This window comes from Convolutriloba macropyga, chromosome 3 (genome assembly GCF_964194025.1).
Source record: "Convolutriloba macropyga chromosome 3, txConMacr16.3, whole genome shotgun sequence".
NCBI classification, from domain to species: Eukaryota; Metazoa; Xenacoelomorpha; order Acoela; family Convolutidae; genus Convolutriloba; species Convolutriloba macropyga.
This window is the reverse complement of record NC_134470.1, coordinates 74,598,868-74,626,021: the sequence shown is the minus strand read 5'-3', so window position 1 is coordinate 74,626,021 and position 27,154 is coordinate 74,598,868. Positions and strand designations below refer to the sequence as shown.

The following is a 27,154-nucleotide window of genomic DNA, read 5'->3' as shown; positions in this document are numbered from 1 at the left end:
GACCTAAACCATCTGGAAGTGGCCTCTGATCAGACAAAAACCATCTGGAGGTGACCTCTGATCAGACCTAAACCATATGGATGTGACCTCTGATCAGACCTAAACCATCTGGAAGTGACCTCTGATCAGACAAAAACCATCTGGAAGTGGCCTCTGATCAGACAAAACCCATCTGGAAGTGACCTCTGATCAGACCTAAACCATCTGGAAGTGACCTCTGATCAGACAAAAACCATCTGGAAGTGACCTCTGATCAGACAAAAACCATCTGGAAGTGGCCTCTGATCAGACAAAAACCATCTGGAGGCGACCTCTGATCGGACCTAAACCATCTGGATGTGACCTCTGATCAGACCTAAACCATCTGGAAGTGACCTCTGATCAGACAAAAACCATCTGGAAGTGGCCTCTGATCAGACAAAAACCATCTGGAGGTGACCTCTGATCAGACCTAAACCATCTGGATGTGACCTCTGATCAGACCTAAACCATCTGGAAGTGACCTCTGATCAGACAAAAACCATCTGGAAGTGGCCTCTGATCAGACAAAACCCATCTGGAAGTGACCTCTGATCAGACAAAAACCATCTGGAAGTGGCCTTTGATCAGACAACAACCATCTGGAAGTGACCTCTGATCAGACAAAAACCATCTGGAAATGACCACTGATCAGACCTAAACCATCTGGAAGTGACCTCTGATCAGACAAAAACCATCTGGAAGTGACCTCTGATCAGACAAAAACCATCTGGAAGTGGCCTCTGATCAGACAAAATCCATCTGGAAGTGGCCTCTGATCAGACAAAAACCATCTGGAAGTGACCTCTGATCAGACCTAAACCATCTGGAAGTGACCTCTGATCAGACAAAAACCATCTGGAAGTGGCCTCTGATCAGAGAAAAACCATCTGGAAGTGGCCTCTGATCAAACAAAAATCATCTGGAAGTGACCTCTGATCAGACAAAAACCATCTGGAAGTGGCCTCTGATCAGACAAAATCCATCTGGAAGTGGCCTCTGATCAGACAAAAATCATCTGGAAGTGACCTCTGATCAGACCTAAACCATCTGGAAGTGACCTCTGATCAGACAAAAACCATCTGGAAGTGGCCTCTGATCAGACAAAACCCATCTGGAAGTGACCTCTGATCAGACCTAAACCATCTGGAAGTGGCCTCTGATCAGACAAAACCCATCTGGAAGTGACCTCTGATCAGACCTAAACCATCTGGAAGTTACCTCTGATTAGACCTAAACCATCTGGAAGTGACCTCTGATCAGACAAAAACCATCTGGAAGTGGCCTCTGATCAGACAAAAACCATCTGGAGGTGACCTCTGATCAGACATAAACCATCTGGATGTGACCTCTGATCAGACCTAAACCATCTGGAAGTGACCTCTGATCAGACAAAAACCATCTGGAAGTGGCCTCTGATCAGACAAAACCCATCTGGAAGTGACCTCTTATCAGACCTAAACCATCTGGAAGTGACCTCTGATCAGACAAAAACCATCTCGAAGTGACCTCTGATCAGACAAAAACCATCTGGAAGTGGCCTCTGATCAGACAAAAACCATCTGGAGGCGACCTCTGATCGGACCTAAACCATCTGGATGTGACCTCTGATCAGACCTAAACCATCCGGAAGTGACCTCTGATCAGACAAAAACCATCTGGAAGTGGCCTCTGATCAGACAAAAACCATCTGGAGGTGACCTCTGATCAGACCTAAACCATCTGGATGTGACCTCTGATCAGACCTAAACCATCTGGAAGTGACCTCTGATCAGATAAAAACCATCTGGAAGTGGCCTCTGATCAGACAAAACCCATCTGGAAGTGACCTCTGATCAGACAAAAACCATCTGGAAGTGGCCTTTGATCAGACAACAACCATCTGGAAGTGACCTCTGATCAGACAAAAACCATCTGGAAGTGACCTCTGATCAGACCTAAACCATCTGGAAGTGACCTCTGATCAGACAAAAACCATCTGGAAGTGACCTCTGATCAGACAAAAACCATCTGGAAGTGGCCTCTGATCAGACAAAATCCATCTGGAAGTGGCCTCTGATCAGACAAAAACCATCTGGAAGTGACCTCTGATCAGACCTAAACCATCTGGAAGTGACCTCTGATCAGACAAAAACCATCTGGAAGTGGCCTCTGATCAGAGAAAAACCATCTGGAAGTGGCCTCTGATCAAACAAAAACCATCTGGAAGTGACCTCTGATCAGACAAAAACCATCTGGAAGTGGCCTCTGATCAGACAAAAACCATCTGGAAGTGACCTCTGATCAGACCTAAACCATCTGGAAGTGACCTCTGATCAGACCTTAACCATCTGGAAGTGGTCTCTGATCAGACAAAAACCATCTGGAAGTGGCCTCTGATCAGACAAAACCCATCTGGAAGTGACCTCTGATCAGACCTAAACCATCTGGAAGTGGCCTCTGATCAGACAAAACCCATCTGGAAGTGACCTCTGATCAGACCTAAACCATCTGGAAGTGACCTCTGATCAGACCTAAACCATCTGGAAGTGACCTCTGATCAGACAAAAACCAGCTGGAAGTGACCTCTGATCAGACAAAAACCATCTGGAGGTGACCTCTGATCAGACCTAAACCATCTGGAAGTGACCTCTGATCAGACCTAAACCATCTGGAAGTGACCTCTGATCAGACAAAAACCATCTGGAAGTGGCCTCTGATCAGACAAAACCCATCTGGAAGTGACCTCTGATCAGACCTAAACCATCTGGAAGTGACCTCTGATCAGACAAAAACCATCTGGAAGTGACCTCTGATCAGACAAAAACCATCTGGAAGTGGCCTCTGATCAGACAAAAACCATCTGGAGGTGACCTCTGATCAGACCTAAACCATCTGGATGTGACCTCTGATCAGACCTAAACCATCTGTAAGTGACCTCTGATCATACAAAAACCATCTGGAAGTGGCCTCTGATCAGAGAAAAACCATCTGGAGGTGACCTCTGATCAGACCTAAACCATCTGGATGTGACCTCTGATCAGACCTAAACCATCTGGAAGTGACCTCTGATCAGACAAAAACCATCTGAAAGTGGCCTCTGATCAGACAAAACCCATCTGGAAGTGACCTCTGATCAGACAAAAACTATCTGGAAGTGTCCTTTGATCAGACAACAACCATCTGGAAGTGACCTCTGATCAGACAAAAACCATCTGGAAGTGACCTCTGATCAGACCAAAACCATCTGGAAGTGACCTCTGATCAGATAAAAACCATCTGGAAGTGGCCTCTGATCAGACAAAAACCATCTGGAAGTGGCCTCTGATCAGATAAAAACCACCTGGAAGTGGCCTCTGATCAGACAAAAACCATCTGGAAGTGGCCTCTGATCAGACAAAAACCATCTGGAAGTGGCCTCTGATCAGACAAAAACCTTCTGGAAGTGACCTCTGATCAGACCTAAACCACCTGGAAGTGACCTCTGATCAGACCTAAACCATCAGGAAGTGACCTCTGATCAGACAAAAACCATCTGGAAGTGACCTCTGATCAGACCTAAACCATCTGGAATTGACCTCTGATCAGACAAAAACCATCTGGAAGTGGCCTCTGATCAGACAAAAACCATCTGGAAGTGGCCTCTGATCAGACAAAAACCATCTGGAAGTGACCTCTGATCAGACCTAAACCATCTGGAAGTGACCTCTGATAAGGCCTTGGCCATCCGGAAGTGACCTCTGATAAGACCGTCCTCAGACCGAAGTGACCTCTGATCACACTTGTGTGCACTCGAAACAATTTCCACACCCTGTAATTTTGGTCTGGAAGCAGACCGTGTGCGTTTGACTTGGACCTGATCAGAGGTCACTTCCGCCTGGCACCTCGCCTTAGAACTATGCGATGTAACGATGTTAAAAATCGGTGAACCAAAGGTGGAAAAATCTAATTTGTCCACTCTTTCCACTCTTTTTACCGATTTTTAACGGTGGAAGCCTAGACCCGGGTTTCAGGTAACTAAAAATAGCACTTCTTACCAAGAGTGACCCTTTGTGTTTCCACCTCGACATCCACCAGCTGTTGCACAACTGAGGTGTAGTGGACCACAACTGGCTCTTATTGGTTGTCCCTTGGCTTTACAAAGCGTCTATAGTTCTCAAACAGGTCACTCTCTAGCTCCCTCGCCTTGCTCAGAACTTAACCACCTGTTACAGGAAGTATAGGGAAACTTATTTATAGGAATTGCACGGATTTTATTTATTTAGTTATAAACTCTAATTTACCATCCACAAACAGACTTCTCATAATGAGACATAAGCTAGTTGAAATTTTGATAGCAAAAAAAGAAAAAAAAAACGATTCCCAGGATGAAGTTCTCGACCCAAAGCGGATATGGGCCCAAAAGACCTGGGTCGCGGACTGGGGGGTCCGAAGCGACCGAGCGCATGGTCTGAACTCTCGTGTTCGCGACCCAAGTCCGTCTGGCCAATATCTGTTTCCAGTCGAGGACCTCATCCTGGGTTCTCTGATTGCTTGGAAATTTTCTGGGAAAGTGGTGTGGGGGAATTGTGCTTTTTGGTAGGGATGATCGTTTTTGAACTTATTTTGCTTTTACTATTTGGACTGAGGTGTGCATTATAGGGAATGGATGATCATTTTTGTGTGATTATTTTACATTTGAATTCTTAGCTCTGAAATGACGAGTTCCATCAATCCAAAGTACATCAAAGATTTGAGAAGAAAAACTGTAGGAGAGCATAAATAGTCTCACCAAACACAAATCATAGAAAAATAGAATGATGAAATTAAACTCACAGTTATTCAAAGTTTAATTTTGTACCACAGAATTCCCGGGGCAAGACGGGATGGTTAACTAGTAACAACTTAAAAGGTTTTTGCAAAAGATGGTCTTATGAAGTTCTTCAAAATTCGTTCCGGTTGAGCTACACTCTCACTGATTCGTTTGTGTGAGCTACTCTTCATTTAATGATTGCGAGAAATGTTTGCGCGTATTTGAGTGATTTTTTCGTCCACTATTAACTTGAACATTGGCTTCCAAGAAAACCAACTCATATTGTATCCTGACAACGAAATTATTAATAGCTATTTTTGGTACATGGCCAGAAAATAGCAGATTCCACAAACGTGAAATGAATTATTATAGTTTTTTTTTCACGATACTTTGATGGCGCTGTTTCGAAGAAAATGCCGAATTAGTACTTTTTAACTTAGATGTATTTTTTTAAAACCAAATCTTACGAACACGAGAAAGCAGGATCCTTAGTGTTTCATTATTAGTGATCATCAAGCTGAACTTCACAAAAACGTGTAGATCGTGTAGATTTTTGGCTTTCAACTATTGAAAAACAATTTTACGCTGCTTTCTTCCAAAGTTGATTTTTTTTGCTAGTTTGTTGCAACACTCTCTGAAAACAAATTTTGTTCTAGCAAGCATCACACAAGACGCATGGTTATCTTGTATGAATCTTGCAATACAAATGTTAATGTTTGTAAAAATCTTGTAAGACCAATGATTATCTTGTAAAAATCTTTCAGGACGATGTATCCTCTTGAAAGAATGTTAGAAACTTACAAGATAAAACAAGATAAACATCCCTAGTTTGATAGGGATTTTTTTATCTTATATATAAAATATTTGCATCGATAATTTTTTGGCGACTGGAAAAAACAACTATATGAAATCTTAATTTTTAACCAGATATAAGGCAATTCAAAACTTTAGGAAACCTATAAAACTTTGTTTTTTTAAAATAAAGGATTTTTATCAGTGGATATTTTATCAGTTGAAACGTCAGAAAAAGATTTTGATCTAGCTCCAAAAAAAACGGAAGTCTTCTACTTTTTGAATAAAACTGAAGTATTGACCTACCTTGAGTGTCGTGTCATGAAGAAAAACCAGCCAAATTTAAGTCGTTGAACGAATGAAAGTTTATGAAATAGACAACATTAATCGCAGCTCTGAAATTAAGTTTTACTCGCAGTTAATTGAACACAAAACATTTAGCCAGCATTTGGACTGGCGGCAGCCAGATATATCCTAACGACGAAACTCAAGCTTTCATGAGAATTTCTTGAAGACATAAAGAAATTTTTTGAAGAGAGAGAGAGAGAGAGAGGGAGAGAGAGAGAATCATAGATTGCACTGCCGCTTCTTAAACAGGCGCGCGAAACCAATGCTTTTTTGAGAAAAAGTTAAAGTGTTTCATTCAAATGTACTACGTTTAGCCGCCAAAATATTTATGTCATCTTTCTCTTTTCTTTACTCAATTATAAAACATTTTAATAACTTTTTCTTAAATTTTTTTCTGCATAAAATTTTTTAAATTTCATTCTCTATGATATATTAATAATAAGTCAATAGACTTATCACCTTTTGGCGATGACGTGACTAAGACGTGACAGGTGTTAGCAGCCAGCTTACAAGAATTGGAAAATCCTATGACTTGTAACAAAAAGTGATCAGCATTGATTTGTTGATACCATACGTTAATTTTACTTGAGATTTAGTGATCAAGATTCAAACTTGTTCTGGGAGGGTTGCTAAAATTTTTTTAAATGTTTATTTGAAGCAAGAATAAATAACATTTTTTTAAACAGAAATTGACGAACGACCAGAGACAAAAAAAACACTGACAAATATATTTCTGGTAACTTTTAACACATTCACTTAAAATCAGTGCTCGATTGCAGCAGCACTGTCATCTGCACTGAACGACAATTATATATGAAGTAATAATCCCAGTTTAAATCTGATTAATTATTATATCAAAATCTTTGGATCCAATCACGAACTACTAACCAGGTTGTGTCGCCAAGTTCAGGAAGCAGATTGTGATAGAAATAATAGGGTAAAAGGACATCTTTGTCCCAAAAAATATTTCTCCTGAAGCCACAATTCGAAATAACTATTAGTTAAAGGATATAAAGTACTTTTGAAACACTTTGATGAGCAAATTTAGCTCAAGCAACTCATAACTGATTATCACTCGACCATAATGTCAATGCTGCCGTTTTTAGATGAAACAATAAGATTAGTTGTCAAACCTAGGGCGTTTGTTTCTTTGTAGAATTGCAAAGCTTACATGCCAAGTGGTATAGTATGTACGACTTTAATATGTTTGATCAAGAACGTCATTTTGTAAATCCGTCTTCTCTTCAAATTTGACCTACCGTAGAATTTCAAAGCCCCTCTAAATTCAGTCACCATGAACAAATTTTAAGTATAAACCAAACTTATTAAATATTCGTTTATGCCAAATTGTTATATACGCGCACGTATTAAGTTTGGTTTGTGTATACCTCCGAATTAAGCTCTAGTTTAGTTACAAGAGGTAAGTGGTCTGTTTCAAGCGAAAGGTTTTGGTGAAACAAATACCCAAAGTTGCGACTGCTGATAACAACGCTTTGAGGAAATTGGAATACAGTTTGAGGTATTCCGAAGTAGGTTCCCAATACTGGCTGGCTATTCCGGTTAAATTGTTCAAGGGACCTGAATGTGGTGAGACATAAGAGCTGGATTGAATTTGTTGATAGCTAAACCGAAATGGGCCATTTGATTGTAAGTTTTGTTTGTTTACTACACATGAACCCGATCTCAAAATTTTTGTGAGCTTCCCTATTTGATTTCCACCTGCCATACATAGCATGCTAATCATTATATAGATAGATAACATTCAGTTTGATTTGATATCGTCACCTGTATCAAATCAAACTGAATGTTTGCAATTTTTACATGCTCAAGCTATTGTCATGTAAGGAATTGTCTCGGGTCCACTCCTTTTTTGAAGTCATTAAAAGTCGCTTATAAATCATAAAAATCATCAACGTGATATATAATTTCCAAGGTTTAGGCCTGGACTTATGAAAAGACCGTGTTCGGCCCAAATTGGGCATGAAAAGACCATGCTCGACCCAAATTGACAATGAAAAGACCTTAGCTTGATTTTATCGTCATCTCAAACTTAGCTCGACCCATTTTTGCTGCTGGATCTCAGCTTGACCCAAACTTAATGCTCGATTATACCTTAACTCGAATCATAAGTTGATGAACAATTGCATGGGTCTGTTTTTTGTATTGAGAAATTTTACAAGCAAAGTAATTTTTTCTAACGCTGATAACATAGTCAGCAAATATTCTTCCTAAAATGTTACAAATCTGATGAATTCCTATTCTTTTTGGTTTCAAAACTATACTTCATAATTTTGGAAGGAAACCATCAAAAGAGATCATGGCTACTGAGAAGACTATCATTACAGTTTGTCTGCCTAGTTTCATTCAATGAAATAACGTGACAATATGGTGCAGCAGCGACAAACTATTTTAGGAACTCAAGAAAAGCCTTGAACCTTGTTGCAGTTTTTCATCTATGTGATAATTTAGATTACAGCTGAGCCTTGCTCCGTTGAAACTTACTTGAATGGAACAAAAATTAGAAACAATCAAATAATTATTTTAAAAATTCTCCTTTGAACGACTTAAGAAAACGACTTCGATTCTAAACGTTCAAAAAACGACTTTTCTTATACTTTAAACCGAAATGTTGACTGGGTAATTTTAGCCCCATCCACATAGAAATTTTGTGTCTTTTTAAAAATTGAGGTCTAAACATGGATTTTGCAATTTTCTGGTAGTTATGCAAGGACAATGTAAAATTTGAATACAATCCCATAATGCATTAATTTCCAGAGTTTTTTGGTGCAATATCTTATTACATTTTTATCAGAATTTTACCAGAATGCATCAGGCACTCTCAATGCTGTATATGATTTTATCTTAAAAGATGTTGTGAAAAAATGCAGCGAGGAAAAATACAAAAATCTGCATGTGAAATAGTCAGAGGCATGTGAGAAATCATTACTTTTTTCATTAAAACTACAAAAACTGAAACCAAATGACATGAACCTTACAACTGTTGAGCAGAAAAAAAACGTCTGGAGCAAAATTTTCAGATTAAATTTTAAGAATACCTTTGCTGTCAGTCAGTATGTGTCCGCTGTTGCCAGTCAATATATGCCTACTGTTCCCAGTCAAACAGTCAAAAGAATACCTGAACGCCTAATGCTTGTTCAATTTGTCTTTTTGGAGCTCATAAAATTGTCTATTTTTTTCTCAAAAATTATTCTTGGAGAGACAAATTAGAGAATTAAACAGATGTTTTAGTCAATATCTCTGCGCTCTTTTATGGGCTGAAATTTAGAATAAATTAGTTTTCTGAATAGAATCGTATCTGGTCTTACATAATTTTTGTTGCTCATTTTTTCGGTCGCATGAAATCTTATTACATCTTTCAAGATATTATAAATTTGTTTGTGAATGGCTTGACACATTATATTTATCCCATAAAACACCGAAACATGTTCAACAACAAATTTGTCCGGTATTCCATCATCAAATTTGTGTTCCAAAAATTTCTCCCTAAAATTTTTGATACTATGAAAAAATATCTTGGAATGATTTGTAATTTTTTTTCCTCATACCGAAAAACTATAATCATTGATGATATTTTTTCAGGAACAAAATTTTTCCTTGTAATTTTATTTGGTCATATTTGAAATGAATTAGTTCTTGCTAATCATTCAAAAATGTTGCAAAAATTGCAAAAAAATTGTTCAAGTTTTCCGGAAAACACGAGAGGAGAATTTTTTAAATTGGCAAAAAAGAGCTATTTTTATATTTTCAAAACGTCATCAATTTTGTTCAAAATTTCTTCCTTTGGAAACACTCATATAAGATAATAAATAATGATGCTGATTTCTGATAAATATTTTTGAGGTTACATGCTTGAGTTACATGAGGTAAGTGATCTCATACCAGGTCCATATATAAATCTTTGCTTATCATGTATTCTTCGGCTATTCGCTCTCTGAACTCGAGCGAGCCATTAGTGCAATTTTGGAATTGTTTGATTTTCGTGGAATTAATGCATATTTGATTAAAAAAATCAAATATGAACTGTTTAGAATCAAATTTATTCAATATTTCAAATTAACTCTAAAATAGCGCTACTAAACCTTGATGACGAAGATAAAGAATATTACTAGCCGTTTTAATAGATGGTTCGCGCGGTTTGAACCACCTAGATTTAATTTTGAGCATTTTTCGATTGTTTTCTTTTTTTTTGCATTTCAGTAAAATTGAAATCTGGCAGAATTTAAACAAATTTGAATTTGTTTCTATTGAAATTGGTATTGGAAAGAGACAAGCGTAACTGTAGCGTTCATAATAGTAATGTCAAACATTTCCGATCAGCTGTTTTTTGATCGGAACTGGTGCACTTTACTTTTGAGCAGTCCCACATCATATCTCCACAATTCACTGTTGAAAAGGCGGAGAAAAATTTTATCTGTTTGTCCAATATTTTTACTAGCGGAAAAATAAAAACAATAAAATCTGGATTGATATATTTGGTTTAGTTGACAACTTAAAACGTTGGTTTTACTCAGCAAAAAACTCTGCTGTTGTGCAATTATGTTCTGAGTTTACCTATATAAATGTAGAACGTGGCCCAATACACGTCTAACAGAACAATAAACAAAAATTTTTCAAGAGATATCTTAATAATGGTCTTAAACTCAAAACGAAATTTAACACAAATCGAAACGAAAAACGATCCAAAATATTAAAAATTTTATTTTTAAAAGAGCGTTTGTAAAGTGCTATGATTGTTTTTATTTAAAAATAAAATTAATTCGACAGATCAAAGACGTTTCAGAGTCACCTTCTAGATATTTGAAAGACAGATATATAGCTTACAGATTAAAATAACCTTGAAACACTTCGAAAATGTTCTTTCAATTGATGTTACTATTCTAATGCTTCCAAAGCATTGAAAGTCTCATTCATCATCATTTACTTGCTAAAATAAGCAACTTCAAACTTCAAACGTTTCTTGCAACTCTTCTGATGTTGACATTTTAATCAAGTTCGACGATCTAAAAATAAAAGAAAACAATTAGAAGAGAATATTCGAAAAAGTGACATTCGTGTCGTCTTCTGAATTTCTGCTAGGCTCAACAGTGAGGGGACTCTGTCGCCCAGAAGACAAATTAAATAAAACAAACCAAAGGTTTTGAATTGGTGAAGCAAGCGTTACTTTGTTACTCTGCTATTTCCCCTCTTCCACTCTTGTATGCTGTTGCAAGCTAGATTGCCTTGAAATAAGTTTATTTACAATGGGGCTCGTAATATCAAATCTAGTTATTTGGATAACAAATGTTAGAAAATTACTTGTCCAATGGAAAGGAAAAAGTTAACACAATTTATAATAGTAATTAAAATAATAATAAAAACAACATCCACGGTTCACTTCCCAAATGAACTAAATCAAAATCGCTCGCAGTATCCCAACTGGTCTTGCATTTACAAACTTGCAGACTTCAGTCTCATTTCCAATCTCTTCTTTGCTTTCCATACTATCTTTTAAAGTTTAGTCCCACTATACCAACTACTTTCTCTCGCTTGTGCGAAAATCTCTCTTGTGTCCAAACTTGAAGTTCTCCCAAAAATCTACAAAGTCTCCCAAATTTCTGTGTCAATTCAATTTATACTAAAAAAATACGCTCTTATCTTAAGCAAACAAACCTTAATCTTTTAATTGAACATTGCAACTTACATTTCAAAATTGTCATATTCTGTTGGAGGTCTTTGTTTGTTATGCAAACAAACCAATATCAAATTATGCTGTCATTCAATTGCTACCAACTATTGTTCAACTTCCTCCTTATCTTAAGTAAAAGACATTTGGACTCTTATGTAAACAAATCCACTCCGCTTTATCTGATATATGCACTTGATATGGCAATCAGTGTTTGCTTTTGCTTAGTAGACTTTAAACGTTGCTCTGAAAAGTTCTTACTCCTCTATTTCCGCTATCAAATTAACTAGCAGCCATCAATCCCTGTCAAAAATCATGTGTTGAATAAATAATTAAACTCAACCCTAAAACAAAGACCAGTTGTAATTCTGAGTTTTCACAACATTTCTTTTTCACATCTCCCCAGTTAAAAACCGCCGAATACTCTAATTTTCCTAAAAGCTCACAATTTGACCTCTAGGGGTCAATTAGGGGTCAATCGATCAAAATAAATTATTGCCATGGACAATTCTCCCATCGTTGCACCTACTGACAAATTTTTATCCTCTAACTCCCAATAGAACGCGAGCAAGGACTACGCACACTTTCCATCGACCTCCCGGATGAGCCCAAAATTCCAAACTTAATAACTCGCGATGTAGTAGTCAAAACATTTTCGGATGAAAGTTTCTAGTAAATATAGGGTGCCGCCAACCTGCCTGCCAAGTTTCTTGACCTTCGGATTAGCCCTTGCGAGTTGTTTGCAATTTGAACCTTTTTAACGAGTCGTGGGTGCCGAAACGAGTCGTGGGTGCGTCTAAATTGAGCGGGGTGGGTATTACTAACTGTCCTGGGTTATCATATTTTTACCATCGCTAAGTCATTTGGCCGCTCAAAAAAGGCCAATTCCTGGTTACGGCACTCGGTTTATCCCGAAGCACCAACTTCCGGCCCCACCCGTAATTGAAAAATAGCACCAATAGAAAGCCCTTAAAAAGTAACAATAACCCTATGAAAATCATAAGGCTGCTACCAATACTCCACGAGCAATTCAAATTTAACGTTCCGCAGCACGGGCGTGCACTAGTCCCGTGCAGTTTGGAGTGGGGTCAAAACTGACAAAAAAAATGGATTCCTCGTACCCAAATTAGCCTATCCCCCAATTTTCAGGTCAATTCGACTCCAATTTTTCGGGGAACTCAGGCTAATTCCGTTTCAATGTTAACTATTTTTTAGCGGAAACTGCCTATTCTTATTTCAAAACCTTTTCAAACCCCTCCCATGATCATCTGATACAATAGTCTAGACTTGATGCCCATTGCAACCCTTAACTAGCCTTATATCATACTCAAACACTCATTTTTCCATCCAAAATATCGAAAACCTTCAAATCACTTTAGTTCCTGTGTTATTAGCTCGGGGTTTGGTGGTCGGATTGGCCCAAGGGGTAAACCAGCCTAAAAGGACATTGGGTGTACCTGACATTAAAATTTGGTAAAAGTTCGCTGATTATAACTCTACATGGGGTGCTGTTTAGATCTGCTAGGTGTTGTTTTGAGAAATCAATAAATTGCCCTTTTCTTTAGTCTAAATCAAAAAACTCTATTTAACTAACCCAGATAGAAAAGTTGTAACCAGCCGCGCATCCCTATGATATATGGACAATCATCACGGGAACATCCCGACAAATTGTCAGAGTCCAATGATGATTATAGCCTAAGGAGTTGAGTTTACCATGTTTGGGAGTGCAATTGTTTTGCAAATTTGAAATCGCTCTTTTAGTTACTTCAAATTGAAATTCCAATATGTTCAAAGTATCTAGTTCACTTCAAATTTTCGATCTCCAGATTATTTCTAAATTTAAATCACTCATATCGACTTTGGCCTGATGCACAAATACAACTTTGCTAATTAATTGCAATAATTTGACAGCTGAATTTGCTTTTGTTCAATAATTTGTTTGTTTAAGATATATCACTCAACTCCCCTCTCTGGCGCCTTCAAAACAATAACCCTTTAAGAAAGAACGCTTATTTCAAACACCTAATTAACTTGTCTAAGTTGACCTAAATTATCTAACTTACTCGCAGTATCTACTTGAAAATTTCCTGCATCCTACAATTTGGACAAAGTTACATAACTATAATATTTATCAATTAATTGCCTTGATCCTAACTAAAGTCATTTTTTGCAAGGTTGAGCTGCCGTTAAAGTTTTTATTACGTGGCTGATGTTTAAAAAGCAAACTTTAATAAATTTCGCGTTTTGTGAAAACAAAAACATTTTAAGAAAGCAATTAGGCTAAAACTTTTTGTTAGCTATTTATTACTAGAGGCCAAATTCAAACACTTAATTGTTCTTGTAAACAGTGCTGTAAATAATTGCAAATCTGTTAATTGTCTTTTTAATCCACTATTAGTATCAAGAGGGACATTTTTCAAAATAATCACCGAATATTTTTTCTTTCATTTCGGTAATTGAATTTTGTATCCGCGGGAAAACGGCAATCTTGAGCAAATCTGAAGTCAATTAGCTTAGTGGTACTCGTCTTCACACACACTTACAGCTCTAGTGTACAAAATTTATCGTGATAATCCCAACAAAATCAATTTTATATACTTGATTTTTCATACATCGGCAACCTGATGTATTTTAGGCGGAGCGTTCTGACGCGAGGTGTCTGCGCCTGATTGCAAAACCGAAGCTGAAGTTAACCAAAATGTTTCGTATCATTAGACATGTCTTCCCTGACTCTCCCTGTCAGGGGATCATGAGCAGACGCTTCCCACTATTCAGATCTTTCGGTTCCCTAGACGTTGAACTACCCGGGATGAGGTGATCGAAATACAATCCAATTTATCAAGATTCAAATTGGCCGTGATTAAATGGTCCAGCCATAAATTTAATTATGACTCATATTAACGCGGGTTAACGCGAAATACCACAAAAAAATCCAACAAAACGAATGTATTTTTCGACCTTGGGGGAATATGGAACAATTTCGCGACTATGAGGCAAAATTGCGACAAGTCAAAACTGCATCTACAATCAGATGTGTGGCCCAGACGAAACAAAATGTCAAAAACAGAAAAACCAGAAATCATACAAGAAGTTCAGATGTTTCAAAAATGTGCGCCTATGTTCGAAAGAGTGCAATAGAAGACATATATTATCCAAAATAACATACACTGGAAGAATGTGCCACTATGAATTGACAATCCAGACAGTTTAAAAATGCAAGACCGTGACCAGATAAATTTTTAATCCATGTTTAAACTATAATGAAACTTTTGTTTCATTATAATATAATCTTTTTTGCCACATTTTCCATAAGAGGTATATAACTGGAAAAATTCCGATCTCTCAAGGATAACAGGTGTAATGCCAATCAAAGAACAAAAATGTTTTTTTTATTCTGTATTAGTTTCGTAAAATGCCTAAAAAACTCGATAAATAGCAAGAGTGATAAAAGAATTACAAAAAATGAAGACTTATTTTATAAACCTACCCGGGTCGAGGTTTTTGGGTAAATTTTCGTAAGAAATGCGGTGAATGCGGTGAATTTTTGTAAGAAATGCGGCGATTGCGGTGAATGCGGTAAAAATAAATATTTCACCGCATTTCACCGCATTTCGTACAAAAATTCACCGCATTTCTTACGAAAATTCACCGCATATGATTTCCGAAGTTGACTCAATCTGATTTAAACTCACTAGAAATTTCAAAGATGTTAGTGACAGTTAGAGCAGTGGACTAAGCAGTTGAAGGCATGCATGAGGACAGAGGTTCGAACCCGTGTGGGGACGATTCTTTTTTGTAAGAATACAGAGAACGCGGTGAAAAAAAAAAAATTCGCCGCAATTCACCGCATTCACCGCAAAAAGATGTAAGAAATACGCGGCAAAAATTTTTTTTCACCGCATTTCACCGCATTTATTACAAAAATTCACCGCCAAACCTCGACCCGGGTAATAAAAACTTTTTTTTTCACAAGTTTTTTTGCTGCACACTAAATAAAGTTCAGGTAAATTTACCTGAAAAATTATCTTAACTTGCCTGAAACGTTCAGGCAGTTTTGCCTTACCTTAACTTACCTTAACTAACCTCAGCTTTACCTGAAAATTACCTGAAAAATTAAAGGGGCACCACCTGAACTTTTACCTGAACATACCTTAAATTTACCTGAAAAACACACCTGAACAGTTAAGGTAACATTACCTAAACTTACATGAAAAACGCGCAAAAATTACCTTAAAGTTTAAGGTAAAAATACCTGAATAAATACCTGAAATTTACCTTAAAAATAGCTTATTTAACCTGAACTTTTAAGGTAAATTATATTAGGTCAGGTAAATTTATGTTAAAAATTAAGGTAAAAATTAAAGGTGTTATTAAGGTAAGTTAAGGTATGTTCAGTTAAAACTTCAGGTGCTGCCCCCTTAATTTTTCAGGTAAATTTCAGTTAAAAATGTTAACTGAAATTGCTTAAAATAAATATCATTGTAAAGCTCTTGTAATAAACTTTTCAGTATTTTTTGTTAACCAATACCAATGGTTCGTTTTGTTGAACCTCTTCTGGGATCAATGGAAAGTGAAAAATCGATTAGTTATGTTTTCTTAAAAAAAGCTGTTTTGGACCACTTTCAATGCACCGGTATCACTTGAAATCGGTTTGTGAGCAGTTTTTACATAAACAAAGGCGTGTGAAAAAAAACAATTTTTTCAAAATTGGTGCGTTACTACCTTTTTGAATTTTTTTGGAGCACTCACTGAAAGTATTTTGGTGTTTGATGTAGTGTAGGTCGACAAAAATTAGCTCAAATTGCTTCATCTAAACATCACTGTAAAGCTCTTGTAGTAAACTTTTCAGCATTATTTGTTAACCAATACCAATGGTTCGTTTTGTTGAACCTCTTCTGGGATCAATGGAAAGTGAAAAATCGATTAGTTATGTTTTCTTAAAAAAAGCTGTTTTGCACCACTTTCAATGCACCGGTATCAATTGAAATCGGTTTGTGAGCAGTTTATACATAAACAAATGCGTGTGAAAAAAAACAATTTTTGCAAAATTGGTGCGTTACTGCCTTTTTGAGTTTTTTTGAGCACTCACTTAAAGTATTTTTGGTGTTTGATGTAGTGTAGGTCGACAAATATTAGCTGAAATTGCTATATATAAAAATCACTGTAAAGCTCTTGTAATAAACTTTTCAGCATTATTTGTTAACCAATACCAATGGTTCGTTTTGTTGAACCTCTTCTGGGATCAATGGAAAGTGAAAAATCGATTAGTTATGTTTTCTTAAAAAAAGCTGTTTTGGACCACTTTCAATGCACCGGTATCACTTGAAATCGGTTTGTGAGCAGTTTTTACATAAACAAAGGCGTGTGAAAAAAAACAATTTTTGCAAAATTGGTGCGTTACTACCTTTTTGAATTTTTTTGGAGCACTCACTGAAAGTATTTTTGGTGTTTGATGTAGTGTAGGTCGACAAATATTAGCTCAAATTGCGTCATCTAAACATCATTGCAAAGCCCCTGTAATAGACTTCAACATTTCGTTCAATATTTTTTCGAAAAATATACAATTATGTTTTGCAGAAAGTTTTAAAAAAAGATAAGGTAAGTTAAGTTAATTTTACCTTAACTCAGTTCAGGTAATTTTTTACCTTAACTCAAGTTAAGGTTAAGTTAAGGTAATTGTTACCTTAATTTTACCTTAACAAAGGTTTACCTTAACTGCGTTAAGGTAAATTTACCTGAACTTTTTTTAGTGTGTGCTTGCCTTAAGTTGCAGCTCATGTGGAAAGTGAGCTATTTATCCCAGTTAGCTCGCAGACAAATAATTAAAGAGTAAAAAGTGTTCTTTGAGGCTATAAAAACTGTTCTTTGTCAATTTTTTATTGCATTTATGCCTCAATATTATGGGTTCACGATTTGAAATAATGAGATCATGATTCAAATTTGCGCTAATTATTTAGACGTATCGGGACTACGATTCAATTATTTTATCTCATGATTCGATATAGCGCGCTTATGATTAGAAATTGCCCGACAAATTGTATGGTCCAGACCATGTATTTAAGGTCTGGGAGGGTGCACCCTCAGACAATATTGCGGAATCACATTTCGACCAACTCACCCCGGTTGCTATATGTCCAGTTTTTGGCCTGATATTCGGACCATACTCTTGATTAAGCCCTATTATCAGGCGAAGTCCGACATTTTGCTCCTATCATCATACCGTGCATTTTAACTATTCCCTCCAACCATTTTTTGCTATCATCAGATCATTCCCCAGATACTGGCCTAATGCCAGAGCATCCGCACATCGTCAGGACCATATCTGCGAGAACGATTTTTTTCTGCTCATGTATAAATTTCTGAAACCACACTGTACGTTTGTTTGTGTGTTTCCTAATATGGTCTGAAAGTTCTGAGAACCTTGCCCGAAAATAAGAGTCGATCGACTCAAAGTTTACCTTCGTTCTGTCTCTGGATTGTCTCGAGACAATCCAGAGACAGAACGAAGGTAAACTTTGAGTTGAATGAGGAAATTGCTTTTATACAAAAAATGGAAACATTTTTTCCTAGTTCCTCAAGTGTTAATTGACCAATGAGTCTTTTATAAAATAAACAAATAATATCTGGTCGGTCAAATTGCGCTTGTGCGATTGAGGGGAAGGGGGGTCTAGTCTATTGTAGCTTGCATTAATCGAAGGTGGGGCGACGTGGGTTGCAGGGGCGCAATTAGTTCAATAAATAGGTTTAAATTGAGCTTGACTTTAATTATTTAAAATGGAAAAGAAACAATTTTTAGCACACACTTGTTCGGCATTTAGAAGTAAACGGCCCCGTAAAAATCACAGACGTAATGAAAAAGGTTCAGCAAAAAATTGCATAAAAAGACAAAGACTCGCAACTATATATCCATACTAAGCTCGAGGCCAATCAAAAGTCAATAAAAGTACAATAACTGTCGCTTCGATTGTTTGATGTAGTTTACAAATGTAGCTAAACATATTTCGATCTCGGAAACATCGCCAATTGAACATGGATGTAAAGGTTCTTAGCTTATTCCCATCCCTAGTGATGAGTGAATTTAAAACTTGCAAGAATCTTGCAAGCTGATTCAAAACTTGCAAGATTCTTGCAAGAATCTTGCAAGATATCAATCAAGCCAAAAAAATAAATCAGGTTACAAATGTTGTAGAAAACATCTTTGAGGCAAATTATTGTTTATTGAACAAATTACAAAACCGAATTCAATAAAAAATTTTTTAGCCCGGATTCAAAATCTTGCAAGAATCTCGCAAGAATCTTGCAAGTTTTTGAATTCTGAAAATTTTATGTTTGTATTTTTGGTAGCTCAAACTAACTGAAAACCAAATGAAATGACTGATATAAAAATTTTTGATCAGCAGAACTGAACCTATTTGACTTTTTTCGTGAACGCCTTTTGAATGTGAAATCTTGCAAGAATCTTGCAAATTTCTTGCAAGATTTTGAATTCAAAAATAAATTTTCGACAAAAAAAACTAGAGACACCATCGTCAACCAAATTCGTCTATTTTAAGATTAATTAACCTACTCTAGAAAATGACGAAATCAAACACTTTCAGTCTTCCTCTCATTTTTAATCAAATAAGTTATTTATAAAGAAACAACCAGTTGGAATATTTTGTTACCGATCCTCTCGGTAATTGAGGATCTTTATGTAGTTGGAAAAAATATTCTGCTCATTGTTAATTTCAATTAACTTCCTCATGAGGTTTTTTATGAACCTATTTGACCCCTTAAGTTGATAGTTATTGGTGTTAATGTCCTTGAAGTTATTTCATTCGAAAAGATCTGGTAAGTTTTTGAAGCCTCATTTTTTGGTCATCTTTCATTCCAATTATAGTTTAGGCTCATCATACAGAAAGTCAGACTCAATTTTTTGGTAAATCAAACGTTAACTTCGTCGTTGATCGTATGCTAACCAATGTTTTTTATTTAGTTCAAAGAGAAAACAAAACTTTGATTTTTTTATAACTGATATTTCCTAAAGTATCACAAAAAATTAATTCTACAAAGCTATATACTTTAGTCCAACCAATCCTTAAGAAATCTCATAGCAATGAAGAAACATCCTAGGTTTAAGTCAGCTTGCTAGATTTTGAGTTAAATTTTTATGTTTATAAAGTCTTATTAGCAAAAAATTCGTGGCACGCTTGGCGGTTTTGATGATTTCTCCTAAACTACTGAGCCAATTTAGACGGGCGTAGTCGCGTTTGGTTGACTATACGTTTTTTTGTGACAAAAAATTTCAATTGGTTTTTTTTTCATTGGGTTAACTCAGAATTTTAATTTTAAAGCTTTAAAAAAATTAAAAAAATAATCTTTGAAATGTTTTTTTTTAGTATTGACGTAGTTTTTCTTTTATTTGTGTTATAGTTACTTGGCAATTGTGTTAATTAGTCTTTGTTTGGGGTCATGAAGCTTTTGGAATCCCTAGTTTTTGGAATTCAATATTTTTTCAATTTTCGTGAAATTATGAAATTCTTTTTTGGTTCATTTTTGGTCAAAACACAAAATACGAGGTAGGAAATGGTTCTTACTTCGTGGAATGAGTCTTCAGCGTCCACAAAGGTAAAAATGCGTTTATATTTTTATTTTGTGTCATGAATTATGTTGGAGGGACAGATTTGTGTCGCTTTCCCGAATTTTTTTTTGCGAAAGCTATACTTTTTTTAGCAGAAAAATCGGGGCACGCTTCACGTTTCTAATGATTTCTGCCAAACTACTGTGCCAAGTTAGACGACCATAGTTCCGTTTTGTTGAATAGTTGTTCTTCTTCTCTCCAATAGTTAATTTGTTACGGAAATCGTCCATCTCAGAAGGTTATTAGGCTGTAATTTTAAGAAAAATAAAAAAAATAATGTTTCAAAACGTTTTTGAGTTTTGATGATGTTATTCTTCTAATTTGGGGTCTTGTTACTTGCAAATTGTAATATTTAGGCTTTTGTTTGGGTTGATGAAGTTTTTACAATACTTTGATTTTGGCAATTAAACAATTTTTCATTTTTTGCGAAAACTTGAAGCTCTTGTTTGAGATTTTTTTGTCAAAACACACAAAACACCCTGGCCTTTATGGCGTGGTGGGATTTTTTTCCCACTTCACACTAGAGATTTTTGGTGGTCAGTAGTTACGTAGTCGACTTGAATTGCGTTCAGAATTTTCTATGGGGCGACGTATTCGGTCGTTTTGCGCGACTGTGCGAGAAATCGAGGTCTCACAATAACCCGAAAATCGGGGTACGCTTCATGCTTCTGACAATTTCTCTGAAACTACAGTACCAAATTGGGTGGGCATTGTCGCTTTTTGCTGGCCCTAAACTCCCATTGCCTGCAGTGTTCAGTGGTTTCTCAAGTCGCCCTAATCAAAAAGTTATTAATTTTTAACTTTGAAAAAATAGAAGTAAAAATTACATTTTTGAGGGCACTCTTACTGTTTCTGACAATTTTTCCTGAACTGCTCCGCCAATTTGGCCGCGCATAGTCGCATTTTGTTGCTTTTGAACTTCCTTTCATTGCGTCTATTGGTTTCTCAAGTCGGCCTACTCAAAAAGTTATAAGTGCTTAACTTTGAAAAAATTGAAGTAAAAATTACATTTTTGAGGGCATGTTTGTTGTTTCTGAAAATTTCTCCCTGAAGTACTATGTCAATTTGACCAGGCATGATCGCATTTTGTTGATCCTGAACTCCCCTTGATAGCAGTGTTTATTGGTTTCTCAAGTCGGCCTACTAAAAAAGTTATAAATAATTAACTTTGAAAAATTTGAACTGTAAATTGCATTTTTGAGGGCACGTTTTTTGGTTGTGACGATTTTTATCTGAACTACTCTGCCAATTCAGCCAGGCATAGTCGCATTTTGTTTGTTCTACTCCCCCTTGTTTGCGGTGTCTAATTGTTTCTCAATTCGGCCTAGTCAAAAAGTTAATAGTGTTTAACTTCGAAAAAATTGAGGTAAAAATTACATTTTTGAGGTGAAGTTTGTTGTTTCTGAAAATTTTTCCCTGAAGTACTATGTCAAATTGACCGGCCATAGTCGCATTTTGTTGGTCCTGAACTCCCCTTGATAGCAGTGTTTATTGGTTTCTCAAGTCGGCCTACTCAAAAATATATAAATGTTTAACTTTGAAAAATTTGAAGTGTAAATTGCATTTTTGAGGGCATATTTTTTGTTTGTGACGATTTTTATCTGAACTACTCTGCCAATTCAGCCAGGCATAGTCGCATTTTGTTTGTTCTACTCCCCCTTGTTTGCGGTGTTTATTGGTTTCTCAAGTCAGCCTAATCAAAAAGTTGACGGAAAGAACTTGTTTTATAGCATTGAGAAAGGAACTTGAAGTTTTTTACTTTTATTGATATCTCCTAAATCACTGTATCAAATTTAGATTGTGAAGAAGCAATTTGTTGTTGCTAAACTGTTCTTTCTTGCCCAGCAAATTGATTTTTAAAATCAAACTGATCAAAAAGTTATTAAGGTGTAAATTTGAAAAAAAAATGAATTTATTAAACGTTTTTTGAAATGATGTAGTCGTTCTCGTATTGAGCGTTGTTATTACTTAAAAATTGTGTTATTCGCCCGTCTGTTGAGTCCCTGGAACTATTTCAATCATAGAACAGGTTTTATTAGGTTTTTGATGGGCATTTTGCCTTGATTCTCTTTAATTTCTTGTCTTTTCAGATACCGAATGTCCGGTTACAGTTTATTGTTTTATCGATATCTCCTAAAGTACTGAATCAAATTCAACAAACGAGGTGGCATTTTGTTTCTATTGATCTGTTCCTGCTAGCCTTTTGCAGTCTTTTTTTGTGTCGGCCTGTGCAAATAATAATTAGGGTGTAAACTTAAAAAAAATATGATTTTAAGCGTTATTATGAATTTATGTGTTGTTTGTTGTAATGAGGGTTGTTGTTACTTGCAAATTGTGTTTTTTACGCTAGTGTCGGGTCCATGAAGCTATTTGAATCAATAGTTTTTAGCAATTCAACAAATTTTCTGTTTTCACGATTTCATCAAATTTTTGTGGATGTTGTTTTATGTCAAAACACACAAAACATCATAACCTTCATGGTGAGGTGGGAAATTTTTTCCCACCTCACCATGAAGGTTTGCCGTGACCTAGAACGTGCAAGTGGACCAGAAATACACCCACAAATACGCCGGGAACGCTGTTTCACGTTGTTCTACGTCGGTTCCAGAGATCTTGGGCTTCGATTTTAGCCCAAAAAATGGAGTACAGAACAGTATTTTGTTAATATCTGCTAAAGTAGTGGACCAAATTAAACGGGAGTGGTCGCATTTTGTTAGCACTGAACCCCTCTTGCTTGCAGTTTTTGGTTGGTTTCCCAAATCGGCCTAATCAAATAATTATTAATGTTCAAATTTGAAATAGTTCGAATTTTTGGGCTATTATGGGTGACCCAAATTTCGGTACAACAAAACACGCGATTTACCCAGCAAGTGTTAGTGTTTTAGAATCCCCAGTTAGTGGGGAGTCTCCCCATATATATTTTATATGGTATTTTTTGTAGTTGAGGTTGTCAATTTTGGCTCTGAATGGCGGTCAACTCGCTTTTTTGGTCATTTGGTACGGTACCTTATAATTGCTATAACTCCTCGAAGAATGTACCGATCGGGCTCATTTTTAAATATGATGCGTATCTCAAGCAGTGCTACAAACTGTACTAAGGGGGTTTATTTTTGTTCGGCCGGTTTAGAGAAATTGGCCAGTAAACTTGACCTCAATTTTAGCCCCAGAAGCGGTTGACACCATCCGACACCACCTTGAACCTCTGTCACAAATCGATTTAAAGCTTGTTTATTGGTTCGTTAGCTTCCTTATTTTTTGACAAAGCTTTCTAGCTATTATTTGTAATTTGTTTGACACATTTTCATGTCAAATGTTAGCTCTGAATTCAGGTCACCTCTCTTTCTGGTCATTTGGTACGGTACATTATAATTGCTATAACTCCTCGAAGAGTGTACCGATTGAGTTCATTTTTTAATATGATGCGTATCTCAAGCAGCGCTAAAAACTGTAGGAAGGGGTTTTTTTGTTTTGCCGTTTTAGAGAAATTGTCCTGTAAACTTGACCTCGATTATAGCCTCAGAAGCGGTTGACACCAGCGGTTGACACCGTTGACACCTTGAAGCTTTGAACTGTATTGAAAAAAAATACTGTTTTGAATAGCCCGTCTAACGTAGATTCTGATTATGTATACTTTATATAGCGTTTTATGATGTTTAGATGTTCAATTTTAGCTCTGAAGGTGGTGCATCTCTCCTCTAAGGTCATTTGGTACGGTACCTATTTTTTGCTATAACTCCTTGAAGAGTGCACCGATTGGGCTCGTTTTTTAATATGACGCGTGTATTAAGCAGTGCTACAATCGGTACTAAGGGCGTTTGTTTTTGTTCAGCCGTTTTTGAGAAATTTGCCAGGAAAATTGACCCCAGTTTTACCTCCTGAGGAGACAAGCACTACATTGAGTACGTTATTTAACTTGTTATATCTTGATTTAGACTACAATTTTTAGTGTTTCAGATTTGTGTGTTAGTGGAGAGTATGTGTATATGTTTTTATTATTCATTATTCCGAAATTTTAATGATTTATTTGGCGAAATGTGGTCGGACCAGGTCCCATATTGGTCATTGGTACGGTACCTTAATTTTGAAATATCTCCTCGTAGAGTGAACCGATTTTGGATCTGTTTGCTGATTTGAACTCACCATGAGCCGTACTTTAACTCCTGTAAATTTCGTGTAATTTCGTTCAGGCGTTTTTGAGAAATAAGTGTGTATTTTAGCGAAACGTCAGTCGGTGTAGGTCAATTTCGGACTTTGGTACCGTAATTAATTTCGCTAATAACTCGTCGTAGAGTTCACCGATTTTGGATCTGTTTGTTGAATTGAACTGGGCTTGAGCCGTACTTTAATTACTGTGAATGGCGCTTGTTTTCTTTCAGTCGTTTTCGAGAAATTGTCCCCGAAACATACGGTCGTTTGGACTGATTAGTGACTGGTACGCTTCACGTTTCTACTTTGAAACCATAATTATTTCAGATTGTTTGTGAAGTAACTTGTAAATCTCATCGAACAACTTATCGAACAACTGTGCAACACACATCCACGGATCCTGATACGTGAGTTAACCTCAAATATTACCTCTTAAACGGAAAATAGGACTATTTTAGCTTCATAAGCGTATTTTTATGTTGAGTTGGAGTGCAAAGTGTTGTACTCCCATAGCAAGGAAAAGGTTTTAATTAGTTGAGCTCACAAGGTAACGTGCTGAGCACAGAATGTTCTTGACGTTTAATTTGGCGTGTGCAGTCACCCAAAAATTAGGGGGAACGAACCAACAGTAGCGTGGTCGGTCTGGTGTAGTAGCTGCTTCTGGTGTAGTAGAAGCGCTAAATCTGTAGTAGGTCGATGGTCTGTGGTATGGTAGTCTGGTAGTCTGGTCTGGTGTACTCGGTCTGGTGTAGTAGTATTTTTGACCTAGGTGGTATACGAAAAAAGTACTCTATACGTTGTCAAATTTCGCGCTCAAATTTTCGCTATATAGTGTTTCAACATAAATTGCTTTTCAACCTAGTCAAGGACTTATTCAAATGAATTGAGGGTCTAAGAAAAAGGAGTGTCACTGTCCGAGTACAGTCTGAGGGGGAAAGAAATTTTGACCTAGGTGCTATACGAAAAAAGTGCTCTATACGTTGTCAAATTTCGCGCTCAAAAACTCGCTATATAGTGTTTCAACATAAATTGCTTTTCAACCTAGTCAAGGACTTATTCAAATCGATTGAGGGTCTAAGGAGGAGTGTCACTGTCCGAGTACAGTCTGAGGGGGAAAGAATTTTTGACCTAGGTGCTATACGAAAAAAGTTCTCTATACGTTGTCAAATTTGGCGCTCAAAAACTCGCTATATAGTGTTTCAACATAAATTGCTTTTCAACCTAGTCAAGGACTTATTCAAATGAATTGAGGGTCTAAGGAGGAGTGTCACTGTCTGAGTACAGTCTGAGGGGGAAAGAGTTTTTTACCTAGGTGCTATACGAAAAAAGTACTCTATACGTTGTCAAATTTGGCGCTCAAAAACTCGCTATATAGTGTTTCAACATAAATTGCTTTTCAACCTAGTCAAGGACTCATTCAAATGAACTGAGGGTCTAAGGAGGAGTGTCACTCTCCGATTACAGTCTGAGGGGGAAAGAATTTTTGACCCAGGTTCAATACGAAAAAAGAAGTCTATACGTTGTCAAATTTCGCGCTCAAAATTTCGCTATATAGTGTTTCAACATAAATTGCTTTTCAACCTAGTCAAGGACTTATTCAATTGAATTGAGGGTCTAAGGAGGAGTTTCACTGTCCGAGTACAGTCTGAGGGGGAAAGAGTTTTTGACCTAGTGCTATATGATAAAAGTACTCTATACGTTATCAAATTTCGCGCTCAAAAACTCGTTATATAGTGTTTCAACATAAATTGCTTTTCAACCTAGTCAAGGACTTATTCAAATCAATTGAGGGTCTAAGGAGGAGTTTCACTGTCCGAGTACAGTCTGAGGGGAATTAATTTCTGACCTAGGTGCTATACGAAAGAAGTACTCTATACGTTGTCAAATTTCGCGCTCAAAAACTCGCTATATAGTGTTTCAACATAAATTGCCTTTCAACCTAGTCAAGGACTTATTCAAAAAAATTGAGGTTCTAAGGAGGAGTGTCACCGTCCGAGTACAGTCTGAGGGGGAACGAATTTTTGACCTAGGTGCTATACGAAAAAAGTAATCTATACGTTGTCAAATTTGGCGCTCAAAAACTCGCTATAAAGTGTTTCAACATAAATTGCTTTTCAACCTAGTCAAGGACTTATTCAAATGAATTGAGGGTCTAAGGAGGAGTATCACTGTCCGAGTACAGTCTGAGGGGGAAAGAATTTTTGACCTAGGTGCTATACGAAAAAAGTGCTCTATACGTTGTCAAATTTCGCGCTCAAAAACTCGCTATATAGTGTTTCAACATAAATTGCTTTTCAACCTAGTCAAGGACTTATTCAAATGAATTGAGGGTCTAAGGAGGAGTGTCACTGTCTGAGTACAGTCTGAGGGGGAAAGAGTTTTTTACCTAGGTGCTATACGAAAAAAGTACTCTATACGTTGTCAAATTTGGCGCTCAAAAACTCGCTATATAGTGTTTCAACATAAATTGCTTTTCAACCTAGTCAAGGACTCATTCAAATGAACTGAGGGTCTAAGGAGGAGTGTCACTCTCCGATTACAGTCTGAGGGGGAAAGAATTTTTGACCCAGGTTCAATACGAAAAAAGAAGTCTATACGTTGTCAAATTTCGCGCTCAAAATTTCGCTATATAGTGTTTCAACATAAATTGCTTTTCAACCTAGTCAAGGACTTATTCAATTGAATTGAGGGTCTAAGGAGGAGTTTCACTGTCCGAGTACAGTCTGAGGGGGAAAGAGTTTTTGACCTAGTGCTATACGATAAAAGTACTCTATAC

The 27,154-nt window shown here is 36.6% G+C and overlaps 1 protein-coding gene and 1 pseudogene across 1 annotated transcript in view; both read right to left on the bottom strand.

Annotated features, from left to right (window-relative positions):
* LOC142336738 (acetylcholine receptor subunit beta-like 2) overlaps positions 1 to 4,302 on the bottom strand; it is a 46,239-nt pseudogene extending 41,937 nt beyond the window's left edge.
* Positions 1 to 27,154, bottom strand: part of LOC142336460 (uncharacterized) — a 537,002-nt gene that overhangs the window by 243,734 nt on the left and 266,114 nt on the right. The window lies entirely within an intron of this gene.